Below are 18,118 nucleotides of genomic sequence, written 5' to 3'. Positions count from 1 at the left end.
GGGAATGCGTGAGCTTGTTTGATAGGAGTGAATAGAGATAAATGGTTTCTAATACTTGACGTGCTGTTGGAGTGTGAGCAAAGTAACATTTATGAAGGGATTCAGGGAAACCGGCAGGCCGGACTTGAGTCCTGGAGATGGGAAGTACAGTGCCTGCACTCTGAAGGAGGGGTGTTAATGTTGCAGTTTAAAAACTTTAGTGTAAAGCACCCTTCTGGCAAGACAGTGATGGAGTGAATGATGGTGAAAGTTTTTCTTTTTCGGGCCACCCTGCCTTGGTGGGAATCGGCCAGTGTGTTAATATATATATATATATATATATATATATATATATATATATATATATATATATATATATATAGTCTTTAAATAAAACATACTTGAAATATAGGGGGTGGTAGGAGAAAATTCTCAAACAGCTTCAGGGAGAACCTTGAGTTTTCCCTGAAGCAAGATTATTCTCTTCTCTGAGGATGAGGGTCCCTATGACAGTTCTAGAGGTGGTACCTCCCTATATATATATATATATATATATATATATATATATATATATATATATATATATGTTGTGCCGAATAGGCAGAACTTACCATATTGGCTTAAATAGCAACGCTCATCTTGCCATATAGGACAAGCGAAAATTTGTGTATGCAATAATTTCGCCAAAATCATTCTGAACCTAACAAAAAATATTTCACTGCGTTTGTTTAGTATTTAATTATTGTAAACAAATCTAAAATATACTTAGTTTGGTTAAGCTAAAATAAATTGTTCTTGCTATAATAAGGTTAGGTAAGTTTTCTAAGATTCTTTTGGTGCAAAATTATAAATTTTTACATCAACATTAATGAAAAATATATATCTTTAAACGTATAAGAGAAAATTTCAGAAAGGGCTTAATTTTAAATGAGTTCTTGCTAATTGACCAGTTTTACATATTCGGTACGACATATACATATATACATATATATATATATATATATATATATATATATATATATATATATATATATATATATATATATATATATATATATATATATATATATATATATATATATATATATATATATATATATATATATGCAAAACAACCACTCTGAAAGAATAGAGAAATTCCAAGCGCTTTCGTGACTACTCACATTATCAAGGAACTATAAATCACCTGTTTACTGTGATCTTATTGCATATATATATATATATATATATATATATATATATATATATATATATATATATATATATATATATATATATATATATATATATATATATATATATATATATATATATATGTATATATATATATATATATATATATATATATATATATATATATATATATATATATAAATATATATATATATATATATATATATATATATATATGTCGTGCCGAATAGGAAGAACTTGCGATCTTGGCTTAAATAGCAACGCTCATTTTGCCATATAGGACAAGTGAAAATTTGTGTATGCAATAATTTCACCAAATTCATTCTGAACCTAACGAAAAAAATATATTTCACTGTGTTTGTTTAGTATTAAATTATTGTAAACAAATCTAAAATATATTTATTTGGGTTAGGCTAAAATAAATTGCACTTGTTATAATAAGGTTAGGTAAGTTTTCTAAGTTCCTTTTGGTGCAAAATTATAAATTTTTACATCAGCATTAATGAAAAAATATATCTTTAAACTTATAAGAGAAAATTTCAGAAAGATCTTAATTTTAAAGGAGTTCTTGCTAATTGACCAGTTTTACATATTCGGCACGACATTTTTTTTTTATTATCACACTGGCCGATTCCCACCAAGGCAGGGTGGCCCGAAAAAGAAAAACTTTCACCATCATTCACTCCATCACTGTCTTGCCAGAAGGGTGCTTTACACTACAGTTTTTAAACTGCAACATTAACACCCCTCCTTCAGAGTGCAGGCACTGTACTTCCCATCTGCAGGACTCAAGTCCGGCCTGCCGGTTTTCCTGAATCCCTTCATAAATGTTACTTTGCTCACACTCCAACAGCACGTCAAGTATTAAAAACCATTTGCCTCCATTCACTCCTATCAAACACGCTCACGCATGCCTGCTGGAAGTCCAAGCCCCTCGCACACAAAACCTCCTTTACCCCCTCCCTCCAACCTTTCCTATGCCGACCCCTACCCCGCCTTCCTTCCACTACAGACTGATACACTCTTGAAGTCATTCTGTTTCGCTCCATTCTCTCTACATGTCCGAACCACCTCAACAACCCTTCCTCAGCCCTCTGGACAACAGTTTTGGTAATCCCGCACCTCCTCCTAACTTCCAAACTACGAATTCTCTGCATTATATTCACACCACACATTGCCCTCAGACATGACATCTCCACTGCCTCCAGCCTTCTCCTCGCTGCAACATTCATCACCCACGCTTCACACCCATATAAGAGCGTTGGTAAACTATACTCTCATACATTCCCCTCTTTGCCTCCAAGGACAAAGTTCTTTGTCTCCACAGACTCCTAAGTGCACCACTCACTCTTTTTCCCTCATCAATTCTATGATTCACCTCATCTTTCATAGACCCATCCGCTGACACGTCCACTCCCAAATATCTGAATACGTTCACCTCCTCCATACTCTCTCCCTCCAATCTGATATCCAATCTTTCATCACCTAATCTTTTTGTTATCCTCATAACCTTACTCTTTCCTGTATTCACCTTTAATTTTCTTATTTTGCACACCCTACCAAATTCATCCACCAATCTGCGACATTGCACCCCTATCCACCCTGTCATACGCCTTTTCCAAATCCGGCATGACATATGTATATATATATTTATATATATATATATATATATATATATATATATATATATATATATATATATATATATATATATATATATATATATATATATATATATATATATATACTTATATATATATATATATATATATATATATATATATATATATATATATATATATATATATATATATATATATATATATACATACATATGACAACCTCGTCCGTCTCCCCCCTAGGGCGACAAACACCCACCGGGCAAATGCCAACAACAGGACACCCGACGCCTCAAAAATCAGAGCCAAAATTAGCAAAAAAATAGAAGAGGGTAATACCATTGGAGCTCTGAGGCTTATAACCAGTGAGGATACCATCGCTCCCAAGGACGTCAGCACGGCGCAAGCTCTGAAGGACAAACATCCACCCAGGGCTCCCAGTACCAACATTGACCTCCCTGACATTGCAGCAGGCGAAGAACATCTAACCTTACAGGATGCTGATGTGTATAAAGCTGCTATGTCATTTCCACAGGGTTCAGCAGGAGGTTTCACCGGTCTAAGGCCTCAACACTTAAAACAAATACTCAATCCAGCACTTGGTGAGGTTTCAGAGAGGCTGCTGTCTGAACTCACCAAATTTTCCAACCTGTGCCTGGCTGGCGGTGTCCCAGAGGCCATCAGACCCTTTTTCTTTGGTGCCTCATTGTGTGCCCTCCGGAAAAAGGATGGCGGAATCAGGCCCATTGCAGTGGGTAACACCCTTGGGCGCCTAGTCGCCAAGGCTGCAGTAAGAAGGGTGAGTCAAGAGGCTGCTGCAATGCTGAAACCAACTCAGCTCGGTTTCGGCGTTCAACAGGGCTGTGAAGCAGCTGCCCACGCAGCACGAGTATATATCAAAAACATGTCCTATGAAAAAGCCTTGGTCAAATTGGACTTTGCCAATGCTTTCAACTCAGTCAGAAGGGATGCTGCTCTCCAAGCAGTTTATAGAAACTTCCCTTCCCTTTATCCCTTCATAGAATCGTGTTATAGTGTGACTTCCAAACTATTGTTTGGGGACCATGAAATTGACTCGTGTGAGGGCGTGCAACAGGGGGACCCTCTCGCCCCCTTTCTATTTTGTTTGGTCATCAAGGAAGTCACGGAGGCACTCTCCAGCGAGCTCAATATCTGGTTCCTGGACGACGGTACCCTAGCTGGCACAACAGAATCTCTCCTGGAGGACATCAGTAAAATTAAAGACATGGGAGAAAGCCTGGGCCTTTCTTTAAACCCCACCAAATGTGAAATAGTTTCTACCAATCAACAGTTGATCCAGAATATTAGTACCGTTTTACCAGGAGCACGAGCCATTGATCCAGCCAATAGCACTCTCCTCGGTGCTCCTCTTGGGTCCAATGCCATCGATCTGATCCTAGGAAAAAAAGTCTCAGACCTCCGGACGATGGAAAGCAGGATGAAAGACATTGACACACACGATGCCTTCTACCTACTCACCAGGTGCCTGTCAACCCCAAAACTTACCTGTTTTCTGAGATGCTCCCCAGCCTTCAGCAGTCCAAAACTCAAGGAATATGACTCTCTCCTGAAGGCCATGCTAGAGAGTGTATTGAATCTTTCCCTTGACGATGGACAGTGGTTGCAAGCCTCACTTCCGGTCAGGCTTGGAGGGCTAGGAGTACGCAGATCCTCCCAGATTGCTCTACCAGCTTTCCTATCCTCTTCCATTGCATCAAACGAGTTGATAAGACAAATTCTTCCTGACACCCTCAGTGACTCAGCAGGAATAGAAGACCCTAGCTATGTCAGTGCCATCACCGAATGGGAGACTCTTGCTGCTCCAGCACCAAACCCTAGTGCAGCACTGGCTCACAAACAGTCAAGCTGGGATAGCCCAATTGCTGAAAAGGTGCTTGCCAACATGCTCAGGGCTGCAACATCAGATAGGGAGATTGCCCGTCTCCAGGCTGTGAGTGCACATCACTCCGGGGACTTCCTCCAAACAGTTCCCATATCGGCAATGGGAACGCGACTCGACCTTAAGACCCTCCGTATTGCAGTGGCTCTGCGCCTTGCTTCCCCAATTCACACAGAATATATGTGTATTTGCGGCGAAGTGCAAGCAGACCAATACGGTCTACATGGTCTTAACTGTTCCAGAACCAAGGGCTGGCATGCAAGACACAATGAGGTCAACGACATCATTAAGAGAACCCTTGCTACAGCTGGATGCCCTGCCGAGAGGGAGCCACGATCACTTGCAGCAAACAATACCCACAACCCAGCAAACTGCCCCGACGGGATCACCATCTATCCTTGGAAGAATGGCAAGCTCTTAGCATGGGACTATACCTGTGTGTCCACACTGGCTGACACCTATATCCATCACAGTGTGGGGCGACAGGGAGGAGCTGCTGACCACAGGGAGGAGTACAAGATCAGCAAGTACAGGGACATTAGCCAACAGTATCAATTTGTCCCAGTGGGATCAGAGACCTTGGGATCATGGGGAAAAAATGCCACACGTTTCCTTAAAGAATCGGGTTCCAGACTCATCGACACCACCAGGGACCCAAGGGCAGCCACTTTCATGTTCCAGCGCCTCAGCGTCGCCATCCAGAGGGGAAATGCTTGCTGCATACTTGGCTCGCGTCCAGCCTCGGAGGAGCTGGAGGAAATTCATCATCTTTGATACTTTGTGCCATTGTATTCATGTTTATGTTTTTTTCTGTAAATGTATTTTGTTTATTAATAAATGTTCACATAGAATAAAAAATATATAGGGGGTGGTAGGAGAAGAAAATATTCAAACAGCTCCGGGGAGAACCTTGAGTTTTCTCTGAGGTACGTTTATTGTCTTCTCTGAGGATGAGGGCTTCCATTCCAGCTATAGAGGTGGTACTTCCCTATATATATATATATATATATATATATATATATATATATATATATATATATATATATATATATATATATATATATATATATATATATATATATATATATATATATATATATATATATATATATATATATATATATATATATATATATATATATATATATATATATATATATATATATATATATATATATATATATATATATATTCGTCCCCACTACCTCCTCCTGACAATGTGTCTATCATTCAAACTGAATACTTTATTATTCAAAGCCTCAGTTACCACAAATTTTAATATGAGATTACTTCCATTACACAATAATTTGTATTTTTTTTTTTTTTGGTCGTAGACTTAAGCTGAAATTTACAATTTTCAAATTTGGTTAGGAAATCCTAATTTAACTAGTGGTACTACTAGAAGCGTAGCTTTAACCCATCGCCTGGGAAAATGAAAACTTCCATTCCTTACTCGAAACACTTGTAACACAATTGTTCTGTACGAATTTCCTGCCTAAGTCAAGAAAATTTTTTTGATTTCCAGTATTTCCAGTATTTACTTTCCAGTATTTATTTTCCTACTCTAAAAGATATATAATGCTAATTTAATTTTTGCTATTTTGCTTTGTAATATTAAATACAAGAACATAATCACATCGTTCACTAATCTGAACTCTAGCAGAATTTAGAAATGTTTCAAGGCAATATTTTGATTATATTGTTGCATATACGTAATGCCATTCTCAGTTAAATCTAACCCTCATTTTAAACCTAATCCTGAGCTCCAACTTCAACTTTTGTGTCTTCTGAAATGTCAAACTCTATACCTTTGATGAGTTTCGAGTCTTATTACTCCCGAAGCCCGGCCATGGGCCAGGCTCCTGGAGCCCAGAAACTTTGTCTTTCAACGTTCCTGCAGCGGACCCCAGTCACTGGCTCAAATAATATGTATTCATGGTCCCTTGTATCTGTTTCCAAGATATAAATGGCTTGCACCTCCACCCCTTCTTTCTCTCCATACCTTCATATGAAAAATATTCAAATATATATCTAAAGCGTGAGAACGATTCCGTTATATTATTCTGTTTCACTTGATGTGAAAGTTTTAAACAAGAGGGTGGGGGGGGGAGGGGAGGGGATGGAGGGGCTTTAATGTATACATTATATAATCTTCAAAATCGGTCGCTCTGATTCGTTACATTACATTTAATAATTAAGGTAATTTTAATGAATCTTTGAAATATATTCTTAGAAATATGACAACCAGAGAGAAATATATTTTATAGCTAAAGCTCATTGACCAGCTCCAGGAGATGACCTTCACCCATTCAGCGATTACAGACTCTTCTCGGTTACCCTTAATATAAAATGTGTTGAGAAATGGTTTACCAGCAAAGGTTAAAGATTAAATATAGGGAGTACTTAGCTGATAAGACAGCTCATTGTCCACACAGCCACCCCTGCAGACGAGGTCTTGAGAAGCTGTATCATCCACTTCACAACGGGCTGTAAATGTATGTTATGTTAATAATAAATTACCCCTAGGGGGTGTTATGTCAGCATATTTCATTCACTGATGGCTGACGTATGTACTTGTGTGGACTCAAAAGTCCACACCTCACTGCCAACTATAGGTTGATTACAAACTCCTTGCGACACAAGAACTGCGCAGTCCCCCAGACTACAAGAAATCTGCAACCCACCTTGCTCTTGTAGCGTGAGCTATGGTGTTCTTTACACCCTCGGCAGATATCGGTGACTTGATAGAAGCTGAAGTGTCCTTGGATGTCCACGTCTTCCATAGTCTAGGGATACACACACTGGTACACTATGTTCCACAAGGTTTGTCTTTATTGTTCACAATCTTATCACTAAAGAAGCTGATCACACTTCTCTGCAAGTGTTTATTGTGTTTTGTGAGACACTTTGTTCACACTAACGCACGAATCAGTGTTCTTTGCTGGTTATCCTGGCATCAGTGTGACTCTCAGTAGAGTCAAAAGTAATCTGACCTCACAGCATCCTATGCCGCTCCAATGCCCTTCGAACATAAAGGAAAAGCTGGACCTAGTACTTTTTGCTTCCTTGCCAAACTTCCTCCATGAAGCAAAGCAGAATGCTTGATTCTTGCTGTCTTAAGCATAGACAACAATGTACACTATCTTTACCATGGTAATAAAGTGGGAGCAGGATTTTCCTTAATTGTCTTGCTAAGGTAAGAGATGGACTGTCTTTTATTAAACTACACTTTGCAACACTGGACTTTGCAAGGAGCGGCGGTCGCTTGTCATACTCGTACTGCATCTGGGATCAATTACTTGCTGTTGCAGTAAACAAGATGCTTGCCACTTCTGAGAGGGCTGGGCCCCTCAGGGCTAAAGGGGCTGAAAGGGGCTGAAGGGAGCTGATACCCCCCTCCTGGAGAAATTTTCTCCACACTGGGGGGTGGCGGAGGTTCGCTGCAGGTGAACTATTAATCACCTAACATTATTTTGATTTTCTCACTCTCCTCTACTGCTGCTTGTCTTTTCTGAACAGCTTTAGTCTGTGTGGTTTCTGGAGAATCACTAATTTTATTTTCAACTCTGTGTAATTCTAACGGCACTAGTTTATTTATTGTCCGCTTATTCACTACACCTTTGCTTAAAACATCAACTGTCCTGATGATTCCATTTGTATCAGGATATATGGTCACAATTTTTCGAAGAGGCCATTGGGACCTCGGATCATCATTGTCAATAATCACTATGTCACCAGGTCTTATTAAGGACTTATGATTTTCAGGAACACCAGCTCCATAGAAGTGTTCTCTCAATGAGGTGAGATAGTCTTCTCGCCAAATTTTCTCCCAACGTTCAATCACTTTATTAAGGTGTCTGAATTTACGTCTAAGTTGCTCAGGTTCGAAATAAGTAGGATCTGAAATATATTTTATAGCTATAGCTCATTGACCAGCTCCAGGAGATGACCTTCACCCATTCAGCGATTACAGACTCTTCTCGGTCACCCTTAATATAAAATGGGTGTAACGCAGAATAAGAATTTTAAAACAAATTATCATAAGGTGCTATCAAAAAGTTCTCAGACTCGAATTTTCGCGTTCTTCCTGGGTGAAATAGGACGGCGGCGTAGATCACACTGCGTAGTACACTCTTTTTTGAAGTAGTGGGACGAGTTTCTGTGTGGTCGATCATTCCGTTGAGGTTGGATAGGCATTTTGTGTCGTGTCAGTATATTACTACAATTTCTTTGTGTGCAGCAGAATGAAATCTTTAAAAAAAAAAAGTGTATGTATGAAACTTTGTTTCAAGCTGGGACTAAAGGGCTAGTGAAACTCACAAAATGCTTCTTCAAGCATTTGGCTACGAAACAATGGGTTATCTCGATTCAAATCAGGATGAATGTTAGTTGAGGATTATGAATATTCTGGTCACCCATCAACATCTGAACCAGACACCAACATTACAAGTGCCGTGGGAATATCTTATGGGTCCTGTCAAAGCATGAGAAGAGCGGCTGCAAAATTTGTGCCACGCTTGCTAACTCAAGACCAGAAAGACCATCTCTCTCTGGCCTAAAGGAACATGGCGGTCGTCTCCCACTCTCCCTATTCCCCAGATTTAGCTACTTGTGACTTCTTTCTCTTACCATAAAAAAGAAGACACTCAAGCGGCGGCGTTTTAACGACGTGGAGGACATTCAAGTAGACTCGTAGGCCATGCAAGACGCCATTAGGAAAAATAAAAAGTTCCAGAAATGTTTCGAGAAGCGGCAGATTCACCAAAAAAGAGTACTTAGAGAGAGACAGCCTCAATTACGGTGAATAAGTAAGTCTGTATATTATTTTACGGCAGTACATGACCTTTCTGATAGCGCCATGTACACCACCTTAAGCTAGATTAATTCAAAGCACTGAAGAAAACAACAGCAGCTGCAGTTTGGAAAATCATATATATATATGTATATATATAGATATATATATATATTATATATATATATATATATATATATATATATATATATATATATATATATATATATATATGTCTATATATATATATATATAATGTATATATGTATGTATATATATGTATATATGTATGTATGCAAAACAACCACTGTGAAAGAATAGAGAAATTCCAAGCGCTTTCGTGACTACTCACATTATCATAGTTCCTTGATAATGTGAGTAGTCACGAAAGCGCTTGGAATTTCTCTATTCTTTCACAATGGTTGTTTTACATATTCTGAAATCATCTGTTTACTGTGATCTTATTGTGTATGTATGTATATGTATATATATATATATATATATATATATATATATATATATATATATATATATATATATATATATATATATATATATATATATATACATATATATATATATATTTATATATATATTTATATATATATATATATATATATATATATATATATATATGTATATATGTATATATATAATACATATGTGAAATATATATATATATATATATATAATATATATTGAAAAATATATATATAATATAAATATATATATATATATATATATATATATGCAATAAGATCACACTAAACAGATGATTTCAGAATATGCAATACAACCACTCTGAAAGAATAGAGAAATTCCAAGCGCTTTCGTGACTACTCACATTATCAAGGAACTATGATAATGTGAGTAGTCACGAATGCGCTTGGAATTTCTCTATTCTTTCAGAGTGGTTGTTTTGCATATATATGTATGTATATATATGTATATGTATATAATGTATGTATATATATGTATATGTATATATTGTATGTATATATATATGTATATATATTATATATGTATATACGTATGTATATATAAGTATATGTATATATATATATATATGTATATATATGTATATGTATATATATTTGTATATATATGTATATATATATGTATGTATATATATATATACATATATATATATATATATATATATATATATATATATATATATATATATATATATATATATATATATATATATATATATATATGTATATACATATGTATATGTCGTGCCGAATATGTAAAATTGGTCAGTTAGCAAGAACTCATTTAAAATTAAGTCCTTTCTAAAAATTTTCTCTTATACGTTTAAAGATATATTTTTTCATTAATGTTAATGTAAAAATGTATAATTTTGCACCAAAAGGAACTTAGAAAACTTACCTAACCTTATTATAACAAGCGCAATTTATTTTAGCCTAACCTAACTAAATATATTTTAGATTTGTTTACAATAATTTAATACTAAACAAACACAGTGAAATATATTTCTTTTCGTTAGGTTCAGAATGATTTTGGCGAAATTATTGCATACACAAATTTTCACTTGTCCTATATGGCAAGATGAGCGTTGCTATTTAAGACAAGATCGCAAGTTCTGCCTATTCGGCACGACATATATATATATATATGTATATGTATATATATATATATATATGTATATATATATATATATATATATATATATATATATATATATATATATATATATATATATATATATATATATATATATATATATATATATATATATATATATATATATATATATATATATATATATATATATATATATATATATATATATATATATATATATATATATATATATATATATATATATATATATATATATATATATATATATATATATATATATATATATATATATATATATATATATATATATATATATATATATATATATATATATATATATATATATATATATATATATATATATATATATTTTCAACAAGTCGGCCGTCTCCCACCGAGGCAGGGTGACCCAAAAAAGAAAGAAAATCCCCAAAAAGAAAATACTTTCATTATCATTCAACACTTTCACCACACTCACACATTATCACTGCTTTTGCAGAGGTGCTCAGAATACAACAGTTTAGAAGCATATACATATAAAGATACACAACATATCCCTCCAAACTGCCAATATCCCAAACCCCTCCTTTAAAGTGCAGGCATTTTACTTCCCATTTCCAGGACTCAAGTCCGACTATATGAAAATAACCGGTTTCCCTGAATCCCTTCACTAAATATTACCCTGCTCACACTCCAACAGATCGTCAGGTCCCAAGTATCATTCGTCTCCATTCACTCCTATCTAACACGCTCATGCACGCTTGCTGGAAGTCCAAGCCCCTTGCCCACAAAACCTCCTTTACCCCCTCTTTCCAACCCTTTCGAGGACAACCCCTACCCCTCCTTCCTTCCCCTATAGATTTATATGCTTTCCATGTCATTCTACTTTGATCCATTCTCTCTAAATGACCACACCACCTCAACAACCCCTCTTCTGCCCTCTGACTAATGCCTTTATTAACTCCACACCTTCTCCTAATTTCCACACTCCGAATTTTCTGCATAATATTTACACCACACATTGCCCTTAGACAGGACATCTCCACTGCCTCCAACCGTCTCCTCGCTGCTGCATTTACCACCCAAGCTTCACATCCATATAAGAGTGTTGGTACTACTATACTTTCATACATTCCCTTCTTTGCCTCCATAGATAACGTTTTCTGACTCCACATATACCTCAACGCACCACTCACCTTTTTTCCCTCATCAATTCTATGATTAACCTCATCCTTCATAAACCCATCCGCCGACACGTCAACTCCCAAGTATCTGAAAACATTCACTTCTTCCATACTCCTCCTCCCCAATTTGATATCCAATTTTTCTTTATCTAAATCATTTGATACCCTCATCACCTTACTCTTTTCTATGTTCACTTTCAACTTTCTACCTTTACACACATTCTCAAACTCATCCACTAACCTTCGCAATTTTCTTTAGAATCTCCCATAAGCACAGTATCATCAGCAAAAAGTAACTGTGTCATTTCCCATTTTGAATTTGATTCCCCATAATTTAATCCCACCCCTCTCCCGAACACCCTAGCATTTACTTCTTTTACAACCCCATCTATAAATATATTAAACAACCATGGTGACATTACACATCCCTGTCTAAGACCTACTTTTATCGGGAAGTATTCTCCCTCTCTTCTACACACCCTAACCTGAGCCTCACTATCCTCATAAAAGCTCTTTACAGCATTTAGTAACTTACCACCTATTCCATGTACTTGCAACATCTGCCACATTGCTCCTCTATCCACTCTATCATATGCCTTTTCTAAATCCATAAATGCAATAAAAACTTCCCTACTTTTATCTAAATATTGTTCACATATATACTTCAATGTAAACACTTGATCTACACATCCCCTACCCACTCTGAAGCCTCCTTGCTCATCCGCAATCCTACATTCTGTCTTACCTCTAATTCTTTCAATTATAACCCTACCGTATACTTTTCCTGGTATACTCAGTAAACTTATTCCTCTATAATTTTTACAATCTCTTTTGTCCCCTTTCCCTTTATAAAAAGGGGCTATACATGCTCTCCGCCAATCCCTAGGTCCCTTCCCCTCTTTCATACATTTATTAAACAAAAGTACCAACCACTCCAACACTATATCCCCCCCTGCTTTTAACATTTCTGTCATGATCCCATCAGTTCCAGCTGCTTTACCCCCTTTCATTCTACGTAATGCCTCACGTACCTCCACCACACTTACATTCTGCTCTTCTTCACTCCTAAAAGATGGTATACCTCCCTGGCCAGTGCATGAAATTACCACCTCCCTTTCTTCCTCAACATTTAAAAGATCCTCAAAATATTCTCGCCATCTACCTAATACCTCCCTCTCCCCATCTACTAACTCCCCTACTCTGGTCAAGGACTTGTCAAACATAGCTTAAATTCTTCCCAAATTTTATAATTGTAATTTGTCAAACATAGATCATATTCTTCCTAAATTATATTAATTATATATGAATCTAATTTGGATAATCCTAAATCAATATTCATATTAAATTCAAAACTATGTTTTTTGAAGATTGAGTCAATTATATTTCTCTCAATCATAAATCTGCTCGATCCAACTTTTCGAAAAACACTTGGATTGTTAGAATCTCTCACATAATTAAACTCTTGTCCAGTTCTAATGAGTTATTAATGTTGTAATCTTAGTTCAAGGCTTTTCAAAATTTGACTATAATAAACTTTTTTTCAGTGAATCTCGTAGGCACAGCCATAAATAAAACAAAGCCTTTATTGACTTCACACGTTCTATATAAATTTATTTATTTCTGTAATGTAATTTGTTAATCGTGCTTAATAATCATATCGTACACACTTTTAATGTATTCTTCCACAGAGATTATAATTATTTTGTGATGGCCGTCCTCAAGTGTCCTTTCTGAGCTAAGATACGATTTTAACATTTTTCTCTTATCTCATATAAAGCATTTAGTTACTTTTAAGAAATAAAGACTCTTATTTCAAGCAGAACATTATGTCTAAGACATTACATAATTCCGGGTTCTTCCATTCCTCATTTTTGCTCAGTCATTGCTATCAGTGTTTGTCCTCAATGAACACGTTTCATAATTATACACAATTTGTTTTATGATATCGTCACCTAAATTCAGTTTACATAGCAATTTTTTGGAATAATTTTTTTTTAAGTATTCATTATCGAAGTTTATTTCATATCTTTGCCATTGTTTCTGAATAACTCCGTTCTGCTCTGTTCATTATTATTATTATTATTATTATTATTATTATTATTATTATTATTATTATTATTATTATTATTATTATTATTATTATTATTATTATTATTATTATCATGGTAAGTTCCACTTCTTTAATGGCTTTCTGTTCTATTTAGGGAAACTGGAAAAGTTTAGCCAGATTAACTAAAAGATTCATTAAATAAATTTGTTTTTTGGGGGGGGAGGGGGAGATCGTTGACTTTTCAGTGTAAAAGTAATAAAAATAAATTACTACTATCTTGAACAATATTTTATTAAAAGCATTAAAGAACTGTAATTTTAGCATATATAAAATGCCAAATGCTTTCTCCAACTGAATCACAATACACTTATTAAATGCAAATTTTTTTACGTTTGCGAAAAGAAAGGAAATTGTTGAGCAATATAACTGTTATCAAATGAAGTTGTAAGGAAATATTGGGTGAACTGAAATCCTGATATAAAATACTGTATGCAAATAAAAATTCAGAGGAATGTGGATGAAGAAAATGTTTGGAATGATAGTAAGGCATGTGTGATGTCATTGACACTAAGGCATGTGTGATGTCATTGACACTAAGGCATGTGTGATGTCATTGACACTAAGGCATGTGTGATGTCATTGACACTAAGGCATGTGTGATGTCATTGACACTAAGGCATGTGTGATGTCATTGATAATAAGGCATGTGTGATGTCATTGACACTAAGGCATGTGTGATGTCATTGACACTAAGGCATGTGTGATGTCATTGACACTAAGGCATGTGTGATGTCATTGACACTAAGGCATGTGTGATGTCATTGATAATAAGGCATGTGTGATGTCATTGACACTAAGGCATGTGTGATGTCATTGACACTAAGGCATGTGTGATGTCATTGACACTAAGGCATGTGTGATGTCATTGACACTAAGGCATGTGTGATGTCATTGACACTAAGGCATGTGTGATGTCATTGACACTAAGGCATGTGTGATGTCATTGACACTAAGGCATGTGTGATGTCATTGACACTAAGGCATGTGTGATGTCATTGATAATAAGGCATGTGTGATGTCATTGATACTAAGGCATGTGTGATGTCATTGATACTAAGGCATGTGTGATGTCATTGACACTAAGGCATGTGTGATGTCATTGACACTAAGGCATGTGTGATGTCATTGACACTAAGGCATGTGTGATGTCATTGACACTAAGGCATGTGTGATGTCATTGACACTAAGGCATGTGTGATGTCATTGACACTAAGGCATGTGTGATGTCATTGATACTAAGGCATGTGTGATGTCATTGATACTAAGGCATGTGTGATGTCATTGATACTAAGGCATGTGTGATGTCATTGATACTAAGGCATGTGTGATGTCATTGATACTAAGGCATGTGTGATGTCATTGATACTAAGGCATGTGTGATGTCATTGATACTAAGACATGTGTGATGTCATTGACACTAAGGCATGTGTGATGTCATTGACACTAAGGCATGTGTGATGTCATTGACACTAAGGCATGTGTGATGTCATTGATAATAAGGCATGTGTGATGTCATTGATACTAAGGCATGTGTGATGTCATTGATACTAAGGCATGTGTGATGTCATTGATACTAAGACATGTGTGATGTCATTGACACTAAGGCATGTGTGATGTCATTGACACTAAGGCATGTGTGATGTCATTAACACTAAGACATGTGTGATGTCATTGATACTAAGACATGTGTGATGTCATTGACACTAAGGCATGTGTGATGTCATTGATACTAAGACATGTGTGATGTCATTGACACTAAGGCATGTGTGATGTCATTGACACTAAGGCATGTGTGATGTCATTAACACTAAGACATGTGTGATGTCATTGATACTAAGACATGTGTGATGTCATTGACACTAAGGCATGTGTGATGTCATTGATACTAAGACATGTGTGATGTCATTGACACTAAGGCATGTGTGATGTCATTGACACTAAGGCATGTGTGATGTCATTGACACTAAGACATGTGTGATGTCATTGATACTAAGACATGTGTGATGTCATTGACACTAAGGCATGTGTGATGTCATTGATACTAAGACATGTGTGACGTCATTGACACTAAGGCATGTGTGATGTCATTGACACTAAGGCATGTGTGATGTCATTGACACTAAGGCATGTGTGATGTCATTGACACTAAGGCATGTGTGATGTCATTGACACTAAGGCATGTGTGATGTCATTGACACTAAGGCATGTGTGATGTCATTGATAATAAGGCATGTGTGATGTCATTGATACTAAGGCATGTGTGATGTCATTGATACTAAGGCATGTGTGATGTCATTGACACTAAGGCATGTGTGATGTCATTGACACTAAGGCATGTGTGATGTCATTGACACTAAGGCATGTGTGATGTCATTGACACTAAGGCATGTGTGATGTCATTGACACTAAGGCATGTGTGATGTCATTGACACTAAGGCATGTGTGATGTCATTGATACTAAGGCATGTGTGATGTCATTGATACTAAGGCATGTGTGATGTCATTGATACTAAGGCATGTGTGATGTCATTGATACTAAGGCATGTGTGATGTCATTGATACTAAGGCATGTGTGATGTCATTGATACTAAGGCATGTGTGATGTCATTGATACTAAGGCATGTGTGATGTCATTGACACTAAGGCATGTGTGATGTCATTGACACTAAGGCATGTGTGATGTCATTGACGCTAAGGCATGTGTGATGTCATTGACACTAAGGCATGTGTGATGTCATTGACACTAAGGCATGTGTGATGTCATTGACACTAAGGCATGTGTGATGTCATTGACACTAAGGCATGTGTGATGTCATTGACACTAAGGCATGTGTGATGTCATTGACACTAAGGCATGTGTGATGTCATTGACACTAAGGCATGTGTGATGTCATTGACACTAAGGCATGTGTGATGTCATTGACACTAAGGCATGTGTGATGTCATTGACACTAAGGCATGTGTGATGTCATTGACACTAAGGCATGTGTGATGTCATTGATACTAAGACATGTGTGACGTCATTGACACTAAGGCATGTGTGATGTCATTGATACTAAGACATGTGTGATGTCATTGACACTAAGGCATGTGTGATATCATTGACACTAAGGCATGTGTGATGTCATTGACACTAAGACATGTGTGATGTCATTGATACTAAGACATGTGTGATGTCATTGACACTAAGGCATGTGTGATGTCATTGACACTAAGGCATGTGTGATGTCATTGACACTAAGGCATGTGTGATGTCATTGACACTAAGGCATGTGTGATGTCATTGACACTAAGGCATGTGTGATGTCATTGATACTAAGGCATGTGTGATGTCATTGACACTAAGGCATGTGTGATGTCATTGACACTAAGGCATGTGTGATGTCATTGATACTAAGGCATGTGTGATGTCATTGATACTAAGGCATGTGTGATGTCATTGATACTAAGGCATGTGTGATGTCATTGATACTAAGGCATGTGTGATGTCATTGATACTAAGGCATGTGTGATGTCATTGATACTAAGGCATGTGTGATGTCATTGATACTAAGGCATGTGTGATGTCATTGACACTAAGGCATGTGTGATGTCATTGACACTAAGGCATGTGTGATGTCATTGACACTAAGGCATGTGTGATGTCATTGACACTAAGGCATGTGTGATGTCATTGACACTAAGGCATGTGTGATGTCATTGACACTA

The sequence above is a fragment of the Cherax quadricarinatus genome, chromosome 6 (assembly GCF_038502225.1).
Source record: "Cherax quadricarinatus isolate ZL_2023a chromosome 6, ASM3850222v1, whole genome shotgun sequence".
NCBI classification, from domain to species: Eukaryota; Metazoa; Arthropoda; class Malacostraca; order Decapoda; family Parastacidae; genus Cherax; species Cherax quadricarinatus.
The sequence above is the reverse complement of the archived record's forward strand: the minus strand, read 5'-3'. Positions refer to the sequence as shown.